Genomic DNA, 6,541 nt, shown 5'->3' with positions numbered 1-6,541 from the left:
AACCTCAAAAACAAAAGAAAAAGAAAGGGCCAAAAATCAGGCTGTCACAACCGCCGGAGGCATTCATATAGAGCCATATCTTGTTCTAGTATCGAGTTGTTATTCTTGAGTTGTAAGTAAATCAAAGTATGATGATTATCATTATTAGAGCATTGCCCCATGTGAGGAAAGGATGATGGAGACTATGATTCCCCCACAAGTCGGGATGAGACCCCGAACGAAAAAAAGAGTGAGAAAAGAAAAAAAAATGAGAGAAAAATAGAAGGGGCAATGTTACTATCCTTTTTCCACACTTGTGCTTCAAAGTAGTACCGTGGTCTTCATGATAGAGAGTCTCCTATGTTGTCACTTTCATATACTAGTGGGAATTTTTCATTATAGAATTTTGCTTGTAAACTCCAATGATGGGCTTACTCAAATTGCCCTAGGTCTTCGTGAGAAAGCGAGTTGGATGCACACCCACTTAGTTTCTTTTTGATCTTTCATCAACTTATAGCTCTAGTGCATCCATTGCATGGCAATCCCTACTCACTCACATTGATATCTATTGATGGGCATCTCCATAGCCCATTGATACGCCTAGTTGATGTGAGACTATCTGTAACGCCCGGATAATCAAGCTACAGTAACCCTCTGTTAATGATGCCACGTCACCATGGTCACTGTTACTAATCCCGCGTTAGTTCAAAACTGATTCAAAATCCAAATTCAAGAACAAGTCAAACAATTAAAGTTTTCAAAAGTCAAAACTAAAATGTCCTTATTGTGAAAAATAATTCATAAGATATATTGGTGGAGAAACCAAGTCTTTATAAAATGTTTAAATGCACTAAACTAATTAAATCAGTAGCTAAAATCATTAATTAAATGCCTTTTATATTTTGTAAAATACTAAACTATATTATTCTGGGAGGAAACTTTTGTGGTTGTGACATAATTGGTAACATAAATTTAGGTGCCATTTTGGTATTTTATTAAAACTAAAATAATTAGGAACTAAAAGAAAGCAGAAAAGAATGATTAAAAAGATAAACAAAACAAAAGCAAACTAAAAAAATAGAAGAAAGGCCCCCTGGGCCTTGGCCCAGCAGGCCACCCGGCCGCCCCACCAGGCCCAACCGGCCACCCACTCCCCCCTCACTCGCTTATCCACCCACACCCCCGAAACCCTAGCCCACAACCGCACACCCCACTCTCCCCACGACGCCCCCCTCCTCTCTCCCGATCTGGATCGGGATCCAGAGGAGGCCGTCGCCGCTCGACGCCGCCCCGCGCCCGGTGCTGTCCTGCCACACGCCGGACCGCCCCGCCGCCACACGACGCCACCCCGTCCACCCCTCCTCCCCGACCGGCCTCAGCTTCCTCCCGGCGCCGCCCCGCCATCGCCGCCTCGACCCCGTCTCCTTCCTACGCCGGACCGCCTCCCTCGCCGGCCTGCTTCCCACTACGCCGTCGTCCCCATCACCCCCTCGACCCCCGCTGCCCGGACCCCTACGCGCCCCGGTGAGGCCCTCGGCCTCCTTTCCTCTCGCAACCGCGCGCACCCCGCGCCTCACGCGCCCGGTCGCGCTCCGCCGCCCCCGCGCAAGTCCTGGACCGGCGCTCCGTTCGCCCCTGCTCTCCTGCCACCGCGCGCGCACGCGAGTGCCGCCTTTGCTCGCCGTCCGCTCCGGCCACGCAGCCCCGAATCTCTGCTCCGCCATGTCCCCATACCCGCGTAGGTGCCGCATCGCTGCTCCGTCGCTGGGCGTCCTCCTCGCGTCGGCCACGCCCATCGTGCACAGCCATCGCCGCCGAGCGCACCCACCTGCGCCCAACCGCGCGTGCCCGCTCCCGCTGCCGCAACCGCCGCTGCACTCACCGCGCCATCCCGCCTCCGCCGCTCTGCCTAGTGCACCGCTGCTCCGTTGCGCCGCGCCGTCCGTCGCCCGCGTCCACGGCACCGGCAACGCCTGCGCCGGCCGGTTGCGTTGGCTCCCGCTGCCGGCGTTCGCTCCCGCATCGGCGCCCATTCGGGCCGGGCGCTAGCGCCCCTGCGCCCGCACGCCCGTAGGACGCCCGACCCGCCAAGACCCCCCTGCCAATGACACAAGGGGCCCACGCCCCAGAATGTTTTAAAAAAAGGAATTAAAAATAATAATAATAATATAAATAATATAAATAATAATTAATTAATTAATTAAAGAATTAATTAAATTAAATTAATTAATCCTGATTATATTAACCTAATTACTAGTTAACTTAATTAACCCCTGATTAGCCTAATCAGTCGATGACATGCGGGACCCACACATAGTTGACCCAGTCAACTGCACAGTTGACTGCTGACATCACTCTGATGTCATGCCTACGTCATCACACACTGTTTTGGATAATGTTGGAATTAAATATATAATTAAAATCAGAAAATGATTTAAATCTTTAGAAAATCATATCTTTTAATCCGTAATTCGGATGAAAATACTTTGTACATGAAAGTTGCTCAGAACGACGAGACGAATTCGAATACGCAGCCCGTTCATCCGCCACGCATCCCTAGCATAGAGAACACGCAACTTTCCCCCTCTGGCCCCTTTGCCCGAAAACATGAAACACCGGGGATATTTTCCCGGATGTTTCCCCCCTTCACCGGTATCACCTCATACGGCGTTAGGTCACCCCTAGCACCACGCATTGCCATGTTATGCTTTGTGTTGCTTTGTTTGCTCTGTTATTTATTGTGTTCCCCCTCCATTGCTTCTTTCCGGTGGACCCCGAGACCCCTGCCGGTACCCCTGATCGACTACGATGTTGATGACCCCTCTCTCTTGCCAGAGCAACCAGGCAAGCCCCCCCTTTGATCACCAGATATCGCCTACTCTTCTCTATACTGCTTGCATTAGAATAGTGTAGCATGTTACTGCTTTCCGTTATTCCTATCCTGATGCATAGCCTATCCTTGCTACTACTGTTGTTACCATTACCTGCTATCCTATTGCTTAGTATAGGATGCTAGTGTTCCATCAGTGGCCTTACACTCTTGTCCGTCTGCCATGCTATACTACTGGGCCGTGATCACTTCGGGAGGTGACCACGGGCATATACAATATACTTTACACAGTTACCTTACCTGTGATACTGTTCGGAGATGGGGGCTGAAGGGGGAGGTGGCTCCATCCCGGTAGAGGTGGGCCTGGGTTCCCGACGGCCCCCGACTGTTACTTTGAGGCGGAGCGACAGGGCAGGTTGAGACCACCTAGGAGAGAGGTGGGCCTGGCCCTGGTCGGCGTTCGCAGATACTTAACACGTTTAACGAGATCTTGGTATTTGATCTGAGTCTGGCTACTGGCCTATACGCACTAACCATCTACGCGGGGACAGTTATGGGCACTCGACGTCGTGGTATCAGCCGAAGCCTTCGTGACGTCAGCAACGGAGCGGCGCGCGCTGGATTGGACTGGAACGCCTACTAGGCTAGGTCTGCTTCCGGCCGCCCACGCAACGTGCAGGTGTGCTAAGGGCGATGGGCCCAGACCCCTGGGCGCTTAGGTTTATACCGGCGTGCTGACCTCTCTGTTGGTCTAGGTGGGGCTGCGACGTGTTGATCTTCTGAGGCCGGGCATGACCCAGGAAAGTGTGTCCGGACAAATGGGATCGAGCGTGTTGGGTTATGTGGTGCACCCCTGCAGGGAAGTTAATCTATTCGAATGGCCGTGATCTTCGGTAACAGGACGATTTGGAGTTGTACCTTGACCTTATGACAACTAGAACCGGATACTTAATAAAACACACCCTTCCAAGTGCCAGATACAACCGGTGGTCGCTCTCTCACATCTCTCACAGGGCGACGAGGGGAGGATCATCGGTTAGGATTATGCTATACGATGCTACTTGGAGGACTTCAGTCTACTCTCTTCTACATGCTGCAAGACGGAGGCTGCCAGAAGCGTAGTCTTCGAAAGGACTAGCTATCCCCCCTTATCCCGGCTTTCTGCAGTTCAGTCCACATATAATAGCCTTATTCCAGTTGATACCAATGCATACATATGTAGTATAGCTCCTTGCTTGCGAGTACTTTGGATGAATACTCACGGTTCCTTTCTCCCTCTTTTCCCCCTATCCCTTCTACCTGGTTGTCGCAACCAGATGTTGGAGCCCAGGAGCCAGACGCCACCTTCGACGACGACTCCTACTACACCGAAGGTGCCTACTACTACGTGCTGCCCGCTGACGACGACCAGGAGTAGTTAGGAGGATCCCAGGCAGGAGGCCTGCTCCTCCTTCGATCTGTATCCCAGTTTGTGCTAGCCTTCTTAAGGCAAACTTGTTTAACTTATGTCTGTACTCAGATATGGATGCTTCCGCTGGCTCGTCTATGATCGAGCTCTTGTATTCGAGCCCTCGAGGCCCCTGGCTTGTAATATGATGCTTGTATGACTTTTTTTATTTGTAGAGTTGTGTTGTGATATCTTCCCGTGAGTCCCTGATCTTGATCGTACACGTTTGCGTGTATGATTAGTGTACGATTAAATCGGGGGCGTCACAAGTTGGTATCAGAGCCGACTGCGTGTAGGAATTCCCCTTTCACACTCCTTGGACGAAGTTGAGTCTAGACATTACAAAAACTTTTACTAACATGGCTGTGTGCCTTACGGGCCCACATCGCCATTTGGGTGGTATTAGAATCGTTTACTCCTCGATCCTTACTCCGGGATTCTGGACTCTCTTCTATTCGGGTTAAACGATTTTTACTAAAATCTAACTTTAGGTTCTCGAAATTATTTTCTCCCGGAGAGCCCCTTCAGTCCAGATGATCGTCGGCTGCACCAGAAGATTTCGAAGATACTCTCCGATATTCTCTCGAGACCTTGTGCCGTTGCTTTTGCAATTCCCTTCCACCGAAAAATCCCTATGGATAAATACTTACACCTGTCGTGCTTACTTTTATTCCCAGTCGATCTTGTTATTAGAAGATACCCCGAGAATACTTTGTGCCTGCTGCCTTGCAGTTCTTTGCCACATGCATACCGCTACGGATAATTACTCGCATTTATCGAGTATCCGCTCATCCCCAGATATTCATGCAGTTCACAAAATTCTTTGAAATACCATTCGGTCTTCCGAAAATCCTGAGCAACCTATTGCTCCTGAAATTCTTGCTTGCTTGCATTATGGTTAGTCCCATAAGTATAGTAATATTATTGGCAACCTTTGTCAATATCATTTTGAGTCCATTGACTCAATATGTTGCGAATTCTCGCAATCCTCACTCAGATCATAGAATTCATCCTTCCAGCTCAGATGTCATTTAAAATGTGAGCTGGTCCTCGGCCAATCAGATTGCCATCGATTGTACCCCTAAGTCTATTCAACTTGTTCGTCCTTGATCAGAGCGTTTGCTCCTGATCCCTTGATTTGAAAATCATAATTCCTTTGTTATTTAAACGTTGAATTATTCAGATGTTCTGTAAAACGATGCATTTGCATTCTTTCTTCCTCTGATTGGGTATCGATACTCACATCAGCTCCATTGTGGATCACCATATCCACTGTTGGATTATTATCCGACAATGTCCTTCATAATTAATCACCTTGTGAGTTCTTTCTCCGATACGTAATGCCTTTGGTAATTTGTATCCTCTCCTTTTGCCAACCATGCTCTGCTTTCGAGCTGGTAATATTTACTTTCAAAGCTTGTGGTATATGTTTCCACGATACCCTGACGGGTTGAACCTATGCCTTCCTTAATTTGTGTGACCTCGAAATTTATGCGGGTTATACCCTACTGACGCTTCGTCAGATAACTTTTCAACACTACAACTTCGAAAAGGGGAGGTAAATGTAAGGTTACGCATTGAAGAAGTGGGAGTCGACCTTGAACTTTGTGTTCATGCCCATGGACACGATGTAGATCCTACCACAGAAGCTTCTTGCGATACTAACTATTTCGTTGGTACAATATCATCTGGTATCTGTGAATTGATCCTTTGCAATTGTGGTTTCGACCATATGTTCTTCTTAGATCCCATTTCTCGGGCAAGTTTAAGAACTTGTCTTCTGTGGATCAATACCACCATTCCAACCTTTACTTTGATCTTTCGTCGAGTATTACCCCCCTGGTATCTCGAGATTATCTTGGAACTGCATAACTTCTTATGAGTTCTTCATCTAGTACTACATTCTCACTGATTACAACTTTCCATGTGCCCTGAGTTGTTAAACACTCAAAAGACACCGATAACTGGACCGAGTCCGCACTACGGTTCAACAACTTTTAAGTAATCTTATTTAAGTACGATTTTGTATCCGATCAAGTCATTCCTAGCCTGATCGGCTATATCATTATCGTGCTAAATTTTAACTGTGCCACCCGGTCCTTATTATCGGAACACAGCTTTCGACTATGAGCTAAGCTTACGTCGATTTCCTCGTCTTATCGTTTCACCTCAAACCACACACTTTGATTCCGAGTTTGTGTCGTATATGTGGTTCCAATAATCTTTCGTTGCATCAGTCCTTTTGCTTGATGCAGTCGTGGTTCGATTGCCTCTCCGTGGAGCCG

The 6,541-nt window shown here is 48.3% G+C and overlaps 1 long non-coding RNA gene across 1 annotated transcript; it reads left to right on the top strand.

The window, feature by feature from the left end:
* Window positions 1-1,193: 1,193 nt before the first annotated feature.
* LOC147979219 (uncharacterized) lies at window positions 1,194-4,401 on the top strand. Its single transcript, XR_015599691.1, has 3 exons — window positions 1,194-1,503; window positions 2,759-2,823; window positions 4,126-4,401. It is a non-coding gene; the product is annotated as an uncharacterized LOC147979219 (long non-coding RNA).
* The last annotated feature ends 2,140 nt before the right edge of the window (window positions 4,402-6,541 follow it).

The sequence above is a fragment of the Triticum urartu genome, chromosome 3A (assembly GCF_056163025.1).
Source record: "Triticum urartu cultivar PI428250 chromosome 3A, HENAU_Tu73, whole genome shotgun sequence".
Classification (NCBI taxonomy): domain Eukaryota; kingdom Viridiplantae; phylum Streptophyta; class Magnoliopsida; order Poales; family Poaceae; genus Triticum; species Triticum urartu.
This window is presented reverse-complemented; position numbering and strand designations above follow the sequence as displayed.